This window comes from Anomaloglossus baeobatrachus, chromosome 9, assembly GCF_048569485.1.
Source record: "Anomaloglossus baeobatrachus isolate aAnoBae1 chromosome 9, aAnoBae1.hap1, whole genome shotgun sequence".
Lineage (NCBI taxonomy): Eukaryota > Metazoa > Chordata > Amphibia > Anura > Aromobatidae > Anomaloglossus > Anomaloglossus baeobatrachus.
The window spans coordinates 208,319,755-208,333,323 of NC_134361.1; the positions used below are offsets into that span (position 1 = coordinate 208,319,755).

General features: G+C 50.4%; 1 protein-coding gene across 2 annotated transcripts in view; it reads left to right on the forward strand.

Annotated features, from left to right (window-relative positions):
- The window catches only part of EGFL7 (EGF like domain multiple 7), a 145,362-nt gene that overhangs the window by 106,088 nt on the left and 25,705 nt on the right, over positions 1-13,569 (forward strand). The window contains exon 2 of one of the 2 annotated variants that reach the window (XM_075324342.1): positions 8,862-8,935. The gene's annotated coding sequence lies outside the window, so the exon portion shown is untranslated. Of the gene's footprint in view, positions 1-8,861; positions 8,936-11,105; positions 11,249-13,569 lie in introns of those variants that run through there. The other variant, XM_075324341.1, reaches the window with a different exon arrangement.

The window sequence follows — 13,569 nt, forward strand, 5'->3', positions numbered from 1 at the left end:
AGAATGGGGCCAGAGGAGTCTGGAGGAGGAGAATGGGGCCAGGGGAGTCTGGAGGAGCAGAATGGGGCCAGAGGAGTCTGGATGAGGAGAATGGGGCCAGAGGAGTCTGGAGAAGGAGAATGGGGCCAGAGGAGTCTGGAGGAGGAGAATGGGGCCAGAGGAGTCTGGAGGAGGAGAATGGGGCCAGAGGAGTCTGGAGGAGGAGAATGGGGCCAGAGGAGTCTGGAGGAGGAGACTGGGGCCAGAGGAGTCTGGAGGAGGAGAGTGAGGCCAGAGGAGTCTGGAGGAGGATAGTGGAGTGTAGCTCAGAGGGGAGCACTCAGCAAACATCTATCTTAAGTGTTGAGATATATGGGCTGTAAGGCTGTGTGATTTAGTACTGGGACCCCTGTATACACAGAGGTAAGGTGCGGAGGTGACCCTCTTGTGGATCCAGCCACCCTGATATTTCCTTTTTGTTCTTCTCTCTCGCTCCTTGTGATGGACACCGGTGGTCAGAGAAGATCCTTCAGACTGGAAGACTCCTCTCTCCCGTCACCCTGACCATACGTTGCTCTGCGGACATGTATGATGCTGCACACTCCACCCCGGGCCCCATTATTGGGTTGGATATCGTGCAGCGGTCAGTCATCATCTCTCCTGTCCCCCACGTGACTCCTGAGCCCGCGCTCCCTGCTATAACACAATGGCCGCCGCATTCACCGTCCATCAGGAATTTGTATTCTTTGAGGAATTCTTAGTAAAGGTCATTCTCTCATCCCTTCCAGAAATGTGCGCTTCCGTTTGACGCACGTCCGTTTTCCTGCCAGAAGGAGCTTTCCATTGTTCTGCAGCGCGCAGACCTCCATCTTTCTGCTGCACTCACTTCCTGCTTCCTGTCCGAGAGGAAGTCCAGATTTGTGACCCATGTGAACCTCAGCTCCATGGAGAAGGAAAGCTGGAGGCTGCGCGGGCGCGATGTTCTGCAGGGTTATCCTGTCACTCCTATCGCTGCTCTATAAATGTGCACTATTGGTTCCTCGAAGACTCGTGAATGTTTCTGGTGGGGATTGGTGATCGGATCTGCGGAGTTTATCAGGGGACACTGGGCGATGGGGGGCACAAACTATTTTGGGTCGAGTGTTTTACTGAACAAAGGCTTTTCCGGAGTTTCCTTTTCCTGAAAGATTAAACAAAACGGAGCTGGTTGGGAGTGAGCGGCCGGGGAACATGGACCTGTGAAGTGGGGGAAGGGAACGTGGACCCATCAATGGGGGAGGGGAACGTGGACCCGTCAATGGAGGAGAGGAACGTGGACCCGTCAATGGGGGAGGGGAACGTGGACCCGTCAATGGGGGAGGGGACCATGGACCCATCAATGGGGGAGGGGAACGTGGACCCGTCAGTGGGGGAGGGGAACATGGACCCGTCAATGGGGGAGAGGAACGTGGACCCGTCAATGGGGGAGGGGAACGTGGACCCGTCAATGGGGGAGGGGAACGTGGACCCGTCAATGGGGGAGGGGAACGTGGACCCGTCAATGGGGGAGGGGACCGTGGACCCATCAATAGGGGAGGGGAACGTGGACCCGTCAATGAGGGAGGGGAACGTGGACCCGTCAATGGGTGAGGGGAACGTGGACCCGTCAATCTAAAGAACATTTCCCCCAAATCTACAATAAATAAAAGCCCTCGTACTAATCAGCCAATTCCAGCTGCAGCGGACTCTAGGAAAGCTGGGGGACTCTTGTAACTAATATTAAACTTTCCAGCCCATTTGTCACCCAACTTCCCGAAAACTTAGTGCAAATGCATTTATGAGGAGGGGATGGATGTCTAGCAGGATGGCGGGAAAGCGGGCGACCGAATTAATGAGGCGATCCTGGACCTCACCCACCTATTCCAGGAACACGGAAAACCTGGGGATGACTGTGACTAATACTGAGATACTGTATCTAATCTGTGTGATACTGTCTGCTGAGCTGTGTATCTAATCCTATCCTGTGTGATACTGTCTGCTGAGCCGTGTATCTAATTCTCTCCTGTGTGATACTGTCTGCTGAGCTGTGTATCTAATCCTCTCCTGTGTGATACTCTCTGCTGAGCTGTGTATCTGATCCTATCCTGTGTGATATTGTCTGCTGAGCCGTGTATCTAATCCTCTCTGTGATACTGTCTGCTGAGCTGTGTATCTAATCTTCTGTGTGATACTGTCTGCTGAGCTGTGTATCTAATCCTCTCCTGTGTGATACTGTCTGTTGAGCCGTGTATCTAATCCTCTCCTGTGTGATACTGTCTGCTGAGCTGTGTATCTAATCCTCTCCTGTGTGATACTGTCTGTTGAGCCGTGTATCTAATCCTCTCCTGTATGATACTGTCTGTTGAGCTGTGTATCTAATCCTCTCCTGTGTGATACTGTCTGCTGAGCCGTGTATCTAATCCTCTCCTGTGTGATACTGTCTGTTGAGCCGTGTATCTAATCCTCTCCTGTGTGATACTGTCTGTTGAGCTGTGTATCTAATCCTCTCCTGTGTGATACTGTCTATTGAGCCGTGTATCTAATCCTCCCCTGTGTGATACTGTCTGCTGAGCCGTGTATCTAATCCTCTCCTGCGTGATACTGTCTGCTCAGCTGTGTATCTAATCCTCTCCTGGGTGATACTGTCTGCTGAGCCGTGTATCTAATCCTCTCCTGTGTGATACTGTCTGCTGAGCTGTGTATCTAATCCTCTCCTGTGTGATACAGTCTGCTGAGCTGTGTATCTAATCCTGTCCTGTGTGATACTGTCTGCTCGGCTGTGTATCTATGCCTGTCGTACGCTCGGTGCTGGGATGTGTCTTCCATGCTGTGGAGCACGGTACGGACATCAAATCGCTGGTGATCATTACTGCTGTTGCCAGGTTTGTTTCTGCACAAGTAGCGCCTCCCGCCGCTCATGGGTTGTGTCTGGAACTGCAGCTTAGCCCCATTTACTTCCATGTACTCTACAGTTCAAAGGTTTGGGGTCACCCAGACAATTTTGTCTTTTCCATCCTACTTTTATTTATCACATGAGTTGCATAATGAATAGAGAATATCGTCCAGACAGTGACGAGGTTAGAAATAATGATTTTTACATGAAATAATTTTCTCTTCACACTTTGCTTTCGGCACAGAATGCTCCTTTGCAGCAATTCCAGCTTTGCAGAGCTTTGGCATTCGAGCTGTTAATTTGCGGAGGTAATCTGAAGATATTTCACCCCATGCTTCCCCCCTCCACAAGTTGGATTGGCTTGATGCGCACTTTTTGGCACCATACGGTCAAGCTGCTCCCACAACAGCTCTATAGGGTTGATGTCTGGTGACTGGGCCCCTCCATTACAGATAGAATATCTGCTGCCGGCTTCTTGCCTAAATAGTTCATGCATAATTTGGAGGTGGCTTTGGGTCATTCTCCTGTTGTAGGTTGAAATTGGCTCCAATCACGCGCTGTCCACAGGGTATGGCATGGCGTTGTAAAATGGAGAGATAGCCTTCCTTATTCAAAATCCCTTTTACCTTGTACAAATCTCCCACTTTACTAGTACCAAAGCAACCCCAGACCATCACGTTACCTCCACCATGCTTAACTGATGGCGTCAGGCACTCTTCCAGCATCTTTTCAGTAGTTCTGCGTCTCACAAATGTTCTTCTGTGTGATCCAAACACCTCAAATTTCGATTTGTCTGTCCATAACACTTTTTTCCTCTGTGCAATGTCTGTGTTCTTTTGCTCATTTTAATCTTTTCCTTTTATTAGCCAGTCTCAGATATGGCTTTTTCTTTGCCACTCTGCCCTGAAGGCCAGCATCCCGGAGTCGCCTCTTCACTGTAGACGATGACACTGGCGTTTTGCGGGTGCTAATGAAGCTGCCAGTTGAGGACCTGTGAGGCGTCGATTTCTCACACTAGAGGCTGTAATGTCCTTGTCTTGTTGCTCAGTTGTGCAGCGCGGCTCCCTCTTCTCTTTCTACTCTGGTTAGAGCCTGTTTGTGCTCTCCTCTGAAGGGAGTAGTACACACCTTTTGTAGGACATCTTCAGTTTCTTGACAATTTCTCGCATGGAATATGCTTCATTTCTAACAACAAGAATAGACTGTCGAGTTTCACAGGAAAGTTCTCTTTTTCTGGCCATTTTCAGAGTTTAATGGAACCAACAAATGTAATGCTCCAGATTCTCAACTAGCTCAAAGGAAGGTTGGTTTTACAGCTTCTCTAATCAGCAAAACTGTTTTCAGCTGTGCTAACATACTTGCACAAGGGTTTTCAAGGGATTTCTAATCATCCATTAGCCTTCTAACACAGCAAACACAATGTACCATTAGACACTGGAGTGGTGGTTGATGGAAATGGGCCTCTATCCACCTATGTAGATATTGCATTAAAAACAGACGTGTGCAGCTAGAATAGTCATTTACCGCATTACAATGTATAGAGGGGATTTCTGTGTAATTTAATGTAAGCTTCATTGGCAAAAAATAAGGAAATATCTAAGTGACCCCAAACTTTTGAACTATAGTGTACCTATAGCCTCATTCACACATCCGTGTTTCCGGTACGTGTTCTGTCGCTTTTTTAAGGGATTCCACATGTAATAATCTGTGGTGCCGCTCACATGCCGATTATTGCCAGCAGCGCAGATGACGAGGTCCAATACAATTCAGTGGGTCTGTGGAAAACACGTAGATCACACCGTACACCGGTGGTGACACCAGTACCATTTTTTGTATGTGTTTAGGCACACACATGTGAACGAAGCCTAAGCTGTTTTTCCAGGCGCGGCCTGTGCACAGGTGCGGTGCTGTGTTGTCCTGCGCTGACATCTGCATTAGCGGCCATGTTTCCTCTGACCCAGCTTTCCCAGGTTCTGCAGGGCTCGTCTGTGCGGCCGCTCCTGATCCGCTCACAGTCCTGGTTCTTCCTAATTAGATTCCTCCCTGATTGGTGGAAATTCCCGGAATTCCCCAGCGATTATGTCCCCGGGAATAGCAGCGCTCAGTTATACAATGACCGTCCGGCAATCATTATCCGCTGTACAAGCGAGCGAGGTGGAACTAATAAGCAGGTGAGGAATGTGCAATACAAGGGTCACACAAATGGGGGATCATCAGAAGAGGCTGCTACAGGCACATTCACCGTGCAGGATCCCGGGCCAGCTGAGTGCTCACAAGAAGACATTAAAGGGCCAGTCCCCCAGGCGTATTGTGTGGCGCTGGCGGTAATAAGAAACGGTTTGTCGTGTGGTTTCCAGGCTGTAATTTGGTGCAATCAGTGCAGGTTATTAATGCCACATGTGAAGCCGCCACGTGTAACCGCATCCGATGTGTGTATTACTGTAATGGACGGGTAATGGCCGAAGCCTCAGAACAATCCCCGCAGCTCACAGGCGATACCGAAAATCACCGCCAAGAACCGATCACTGAAGACCCTCCTGTGTGATACTGTCTGCTGAGCCGTGTATCTAATCCTCTCCTGTGATACAGTCTGCTGAGCTGTGTATCTAATCCTCTCCTGTGTGATACCGTCTGCTGAGCTGTATATCTAATCTTCTGTGTGATACTGTCTGCTGAGCTGTGTATCTAATCCTATCCTGTGTGATACTGTCTGCTGAGCTGTGTATCTAATCTTCTCCTGTGTGATACTGTGTGCTGAGCTGTGTATCTAATCCTCTCCTGTGTGATACTGTCTGCTGAGCTGTGTATCTAATCCTCTCCTGTGTGATACTGTGTGCTGAGCTGTGTATCTAAACCTATCTTGTGTGATACTGTGTGTTGACCTGTGTATCTAATCCTCTTCTGTCTGATACTGTCTGCTGAGTTGTGTATCTAATCCTCTCCTCTGTGATACTGTCTGTTGAGCTGTGTATCTAATCCTCTCCTGTGTGATACTGTCTGCTGAGCTATGTATCTAATCCTATCCTGTGTCATACTGTCTGCTGAGCTATGTATCTAATCCTCTCCTGTGTGATACTGTTAGCTGAGCTATGTATCTAATCCTCTCCTGTGTGATGCTGTCTGCTGAGCCGTGTATCTAATCCTCTCGTGTGTGATACTGTCATGTGGCCGCCATCATGTCTTGCACTGTCACTCAGCTTTCCCAGACCTCTGATGGACATAATATCATTGATGTAGTGACCGGTCAGTAACTGCTGATGGAGCTGCGGGTACTGAGGATTTGCTGTCCTGTGTCTGTGTAGATTATAGCGCGCCCTGTGGCTCACCTTGTGGGGCGCACGGAGCCAGGTCTGGTATCACTAATGTCAGTGGCAGCTCCTGGACCCAGAGCCCCCCGTGTCATTCCCCATGATGGGGGTCCCTACTATTTCTGCACCCTTCTCATATTTATTTCCAGGGTCTCTGGAGTTACTTTCTATTATATGCAAATAAAATGATAAAACCAAGACCCCCTTCCCTCGTGTGATCAGAGACCCTCGATGTCTGCACTCACCTGTCCTGTTGATAGTGCAGCGTCTGGTGCGAGGACACTATCAGGGCCGCTTTATGAGGCTGCGGCAAATTTCACCTTAATTCTGCACTGAAACCAGCGTCACATCTAATAACAGAGAGAATCCCGGCAATGTAAGTAATAATAATAATAATTTTATTCATTTATATAGCGCTATTAATTCCACAGCGCTTTACATACAATGGCAACACTGTCCCCATTGGGGCTCACAATCTAGAGTCCCTATCAGTATGTTTTTGGAGAGTGGGAGGAAACCGGAGAACCCAGAGGAAACCCACGCAAACATGGGGAGAACATACAAGTAAGTGGTCTTTACTCCTTATATATAGTAGTTTGCTGCAGGTACGGTATACGGCCGTGTGCTGCCCGCTGCAGGTACGGTATACGGCCGTGTGCTGCCCGCTGCAGGTATGGTATACGGCCATGTGCTGCCCGCTGCAGGTATGGTATACGGCCGTGTGCTACCCGCTGCAGGTACGGTATACGGCTGTGTGCTGCCTGCTGCAGGTATGGTATACGGCCGTGTGCTGCCCGCTGCAGGTATGGTATACGGCCATGTGCTGCCCGCTGCAGGTATGGTATACGGCCGTGTGCTACCCGCTGCAGGTACGGTATACGGCTGTGTGCTGCCTGCTGCAGGTATGGTATACGGCCGTGTGCTGCCCGCTGCAGGTACGGTACGGTATATGGCCATGTGCTGCCCGCTGCAGGTACGGTACGGTATACGGCCGTGTGCTGCCTGCTGCAGGTGTGGTATATACAATCCTCAAAATTGAAATTACATCAACAAGAAGGGAAATTCGTGGGCTGATTGGGCCAGAGATGTTACTGATCTGCAAATAATGATAAAATGGAGACAACATTTTCACAACATCTCCTGACTTGTCTCTCCTGGCTGCAGCGTCTCTGAACTTGTCTCCTCTCACTGCAGTATCTCCGGACTTGTCTCCCAGGGCTGCAGCATCTCCGGACTTGTCTCCCGGGGCTGCAGCATCTCCGGACTTGTCTCCCGGGGCTGCAGTATCTCCGGACTTGTCTCCCGGGGCTGCAGCATCTCCGGACTTGTCTCCCGGGGCTGCAGCATCTCCGGACTTGTCTCCCGGGGCTGCAGCATCTCCGGACTTGTCTCCCGGGGCTGCAGTATCTCCGGACTTGTCTCCCGGGGCTGCAGCATCTCCGGACTTGTCTCCCGGGGCTGCAGCATATCCGGACTTGTCTCCCGGGGCTGCAGCGTCTCTGGACTTGTCTCCTGGGGCTGCAGCGTCTCTGGACTTGTCTCCTGGGGCTGCAGCATCTCTGGACTTGTCTCACGGGGCTGCAGCGTCTCCGGACTTGTCTCCTCTCTCTGCAGAGTCTCTGAACTTGTCTCCCCTGGCTGCAGCGTCTCTGAACTTGTCTCCCCTTGCTGCAGCGTCTCCGGACTTGTCTCCCGTGGCTACAGCATCTCCGGACTTGTCTCCCGTGGCTGCAGCATCTCCGGACTTGTCTCCCGTGGCTGCAGCATCTCCGGACTTGTCTCCCGTGGCTGCAGCATCTCCGGACTTGTCTCCCGTGGCTGCAGCATCTCCGGACTTGTCTCCCGTGGCTGCAGGGTCTCCGGACTTGTCTCCCGTGGCTGCAGCGTCTCCGGACATGTCTCCCCTGGCTGCAGCGTCTCTGGACTTGTCTCCTGGGGCTGCAGCATCTCTGGACTTGTCTCACGGGGCTGCAGCGTCTCCGGACTTGTCTCCTCTCTCTGCAGAGTCTCTGAACTTGTCTCCCCTGGCTGCAGCGTCTCTGAACTTGTCTCCCCTTGCTGCAGCGTCTCCGGACTTGTCTCCCGTGGCTACAGCATCTCCGGACTTGTCTCCCGTGGCTGCAGCATCTCCGGACTTGTCTCCCGTGGCTGCAGCATCTCCGGACTTGTCTCCCGTGGCTGCAGCATCTCCGGACTTGTCTCCCGTGGCTGCAGGGTCTCCGGACTTGTCTCCCGTGGCTGCAGCGTCTCCGGACATGTCTCCCCTGGCTGCAGGGTCTCTGGACTTGTCTCCATCAAGCACATCTGGATGTCATTGGTCGGAGATTACAAAGGAGCTGCCGGCAGCGGATCCTGATGATTCGTACGGCCATCGGTAGACCCTTCCGACCATTAACTCTAAGCTTACGAGCGCGGCCCTCACTCTTCTTGGTATCTTAATTTTGTTATTTGTATTGGCTCATATTGTCTGTACATGTCCCCTCTGAATTGTAAAGCGCTGCAGAATATGTTGGCGCTATAGAAATAAAACTTATTATTATTATTAATAACCTCAGTGATGGCGGCCGAGGCTGGAGGTGCGGGGATTTCTGCACGAGGCTCAGACTCCAGATTGGAGAAGTCCAGAGGTTGTGATGATGATTTCATTTTCTCATTCTTTACAGATCGGTGATGTCTCCGTCCTGCGATCTTCATCACTCCACGACTTTTCTTTCTTGGGGATTTCACATGGTATCAGGTAACAGTATATATCTGTGTATATACAGTATATGTGTATATACAGTATGTGTATATACAGTATATATGTATGTATATATACAGTATACAGTGCTGGCCAAAAGTATTGGCACCCCTGCAATTCTATCAGAGAATACTCAGTTTCTTCTTGAAAATGATTGCAATCACAAATTCTTTGGTATTATTATCTTCATTTAATTTGTCTTCAATAAAAAAAAAAAATTGGCATAAAGCCGAATTGAATATAATTCCACACCAAACATAAAAAAGGGGGTGGACAAAAGTATTGGCACTGTTTGAAAAATCATGTGATGCTTCTCTAATTTGTGTAATTAACAGCGCCTGTAACTTACCTGTGGCACCTAACAGGTGTTGGCAATAATAAATCACATTTGCAGCAGGTGACATGGATTAAAGTTGCCTCAACCTCTGTCCGGTGTCCTTGTGTGCACCACATTGAGCATGGAGAATAGAAAGAAGACCAAAGAACTGTGTGAGGACTTGAGAATCCAAATTGTGAGGAAGCATGAGCAATCTCAAGGCTACAAGTCCATCTCCAAAGACCTGAAAGTTCCTGTGTCTACGGTGCGCAGTGTCATCAAGAAGTGTAAAGCCCATGGCACTGTGGCTAACCTCCCTAGATGTGGAAGGAAAAGAAAAATTGCCGAGAGATTTCAGCGCAAGATTGTGCAGATGGTGGTTAAAGAACCTCGACTAACATCCAAACAAGTTCAAGCTGCCCTGCAGTCCGAGGGTACAACAGTGTCACCCATACTATCCGTCGGCGTCTGAATGAAAAGGGACTGTATGGTAGGATACCCAGGAAGACCCCACTTCTTACCCCGAGACATAAAAAAGCCAGGCTGGAGTTTGCCAAAACTTACCTGAGAAAGCCTAAAACATTTTGGAAGAATGTTCTCTGGTCAGATGAGACAACATAGAGTTTACAGGAAATAAAAAGAGGCATTCAAAGAAAAGAACATGGTCCCTACAGTCAAACATGGCGGAGGTTCCCTGATGTTTTGGGGTTGCTTTGCTGCCTCTGGCACTGGACTGCTTGACCGTGTGCATGGCATTATGAAGTCTGAAGACTGCCAACACATTTTGCAGCATAATGTAGGGCCCAGTGTGAGAAAGCTGGGTCTCCCTCAGAGGTCATGGGTCTTCCAGCAGGACAATGACCCAAAACACACTTCAAAAAGCACTAGAGAATGGTTTGATAGAAAGCACTGGAGACTACTAAAGTGTCCAGCAACGAGTCCAGACCTGAACCCCATAGAACACCTGTGGAGAGATCTCACAATGGCAGTTTGGAGAAGGCACCCTTCACATCTCAGGGACCTGGAGCAGTTTGCCAAAGAAGAATGGTCTAAAATTCCAGCAGAGCATTGTAAGAACCTCATTGATGGTTACCGGAAGCGGTTGTTCGCAGTTATTTTGGCTAAAGGTTGTGCAACCAAGTATTAGGCTAAGGGTGCCAATACTTTTGTCTGGCCCATTTTTGGAGTTTTGTGTGAAATGATCAATGATTTGATTTTTGTTTCATTCTCTTTTGTGTTTTTTCATTGCAAGCAAAATAAATGAAGATAATAATACCAAAGAATGTGTGATTGCAATCATTTTCAGGAAGAAACTGAGTATTCTCTGACAGAATTGCAGGGGTGCCAATACTTTTGACCAGCACTGTATGTGTATATACAGTATATGTGTATGTGTATATACATTTTACTCTCTTACACACAGACTTGTACCCGGTCGTGTGTTTTACCCTGGAGACCCCCGGCCGCCTCTGCAGGGTCATTGTATGTCTGTCAGTGCCAGCCGGTGACCTGTAGAGGATATCCATCCCATAATAGCAGCAGCTGAGGTTTGGGCTCTTCCTGTGATCTTAGGTGATTGACAGCTCATCTATGTGACTTGCCATCATGGTAGCCGGCCCGTATGGCCAACACTTCCTGGAAATCCCATTCTCTATAACCCACCCCATCCATGGCGCTGGCTGCAGCCGGGGCGGAGTACAATCTCATCAGGACCTCGTCCACCAAAGTGTTTGTTCTACCAGAAAAGCTTTATCAGCCCCAAACACACACAGGATTTCCTCCCCGAGCGTCCAGCCCAGTCCTGATTTATACAGGAAGACGCCGCATAAAAAGATCCTTACAGACATTTAAAGTAACACAAGTGAGGCTTTACAGCAGATCTAGGGCGGGAGGAGAGCAGACCTCAAGGATCTCCGAAGAAGCATCTTCTCCTTCCAAGATGAACAGGTCCAAGGAGCCTCCAGAGTCCCGGGGGCCAGCGCCTCTCCCGGCAGGTAATGTTACCCTCCTGCCTCCTTCTGTGCCGTCTCCGCAGCTCTGCCTCCTTCTGTGCCGTCTCCGCAGCTCTGCCTCCTTCTGTGCCGTCTCCGCAGCTCTGCCTCCTTCTATGCCGTCTCCGCAGCTCTGCCTCCTTCTGTGCCGTCTCCGCAGCTCTGCCTCCTTCTGTACCGTCTCCGCAGCTCTGCCTTCTTCTGTGCCGTCTCCGCAGCTCTGCCTTATTCTGTCCCCTCTCCGCAGCTCTGCCTCCTTCTGTACCGTCTCCGCAGCTCTGCCTTCTTCTGTGCCGTCTCCGTAGCTCTGCCTTATTCTCTCCCCTCTCCGCAGCTCTGCCTCCTTCTGTGCTGTCTCCGCAGCTCTGCCTCCTTCTGTGCAGTCTCCGCAGCTCTGCCTCCTTCTGTGCCGTCTCCGCGGCTCTGCCTCCTTCTGTGCCGTCTCCGCAGCTCTGCCTCCTTCTGTGCCGTCTCCACAGCTCTGCCTTATTCTGTGCCATCTCCGCAGCTCTGCCTCCTTCTGTGCTGTCTCCGCAGCTCTGCCTCCTTCTGTGCCGTCTCCACAGCTCTGCCTTATTCTGTGCCATCTCCGCAGCTCTGCCTCCTTCTGTGCCGTCTCCGCAGCTCTGCCTCCTTCTGTGCCGTCTCCGCAGCTCTGCCTCATTCTGTGCCGTCTCCGCAGCTCTGCCTCATTCTGTGCCGTCTCCGCAGCTCTGCCTCATTCTGTGCCGTCTCCGCAGCTCTGCCTCATTCTGTGCCGTCTCCGCAGCTCTGCCTCATTCTGTGCCGTCTCCGCAGCTCTGCCTCATTCTGTGCCGTCTCCGCAGCTCTGCCTCATTCTGTGCCGTCTCCGCAGCTCTACCTCCTTCTGTGCCGTCTCCGCAGCTCTGCCTCATTCTGTGCCGTCTCCGCAGCTTTGCCTTCTCCTCTACTGTTTTCGCAGCTCTGCCTCATTCTGTGCAGTCTCCGCAGCTCTGCCTCCTTCTGTGCTGTCTCCGCAGCTCTGCCTCCTTCTGTGCCGTCTCCACAGCTCTGCCTCCTTCTGTGCCGTCTCCGCAGCTCTGCCTTATTTTCTCACGCGCTGGAGGAGACTTTAGTGCAGCATTTACACCGGAGTCTTCACATGACGTCTCCAATTCAATTACTGCGAGCGACATTTAATTACGAGTCTCTCTCTGCGGGCGCAGCGTAGCGGCTTTTTTCTCATTGTTTCTTTTTCTTACGGGTTTTTTTGTCTTTCTATCACAGAGCGGCCACCGTCCAGCTCACCTGCTCCGTCCTTTACACATCTGCATTACTGTAAAATATCATTTATTGTCCTGATCGGTGACAACATTTTATCTGTTATTGATTGAAATTGTATATCTCTGCAGAAAATACAGTATATAAAGCTCTGCGGCCAATCAGCAGTCGGCATCCCGGGAGTGCGCAGTGCAGCACGGTGCTGCGCAGCCAACGCTCCCCTCTGATTGGCTTCAGACCCTCAGTGTCACAAAATTATATTTTATACAGAACAGAGTTACGATCTCTGCCTGGTGATTTGAGCCTCAGTGAGATAATATCTCTGCTCTCTGATCCCAGGGTAGGTCAGTGCTCAGATATCTCTGCCTGGTGACCTGATCCTCAGTGAGATAATATCTCTGCGCTGTGATTCCAGGGTAGGAGGTCAGTGCTCAGAGATCTCTACTTGGTGATCTGAGCCTCAGTGAGATAATATCTCTGCTCTCTGATTCCAGGGTTGAAGGTCAGTGCTCAGAGATCTCTGTCCAATGATCTGAGCCTCAGTGAGATAATATCTCTGCGCTGTGACTCTAGGGTAGGAGGTCAGTGCTCAGAGATCTCTGTCCAATGATCTGAGCCTCAGTGAGATAATATCTCTGCGCTCTGATTCCAGGGTAGGAGGTCAGTGCTCAGAGATCTGTGCCCGGTGATGTGAGCCACAGTGAGATAATATCTCTGCTCTCTGATTCCAGGGTAGGTCAGTGCTCAGAGATCTGTGCCCGGTGATGTGAGCCTCAGTGAGATAATATCTCTGCGCTGTGACTCCAAAGTGGAAGGTCAGTGCTCAGAGATCTTTGCCCAATGATCTGAGCCTCCGTGAGATAATATCTCTGCTCTCTGATTCCAGGGTAGGAGGTCAGTGCTCAGAGATCTCTGCCCAATGATCTGAGCCTCCGTGAGATAATATCTCTGCGCTGTGACTCCAGGGTAGGAGGTCAGTGCTCAGAGATCTCCGCAGTCGCAGTTATCATCTCAGGATGTCCTTTGGTTTTTCCTCGGCTTCTTCTCGTTAATTCCCCTTTATTAGATGTACATCCAGTTTC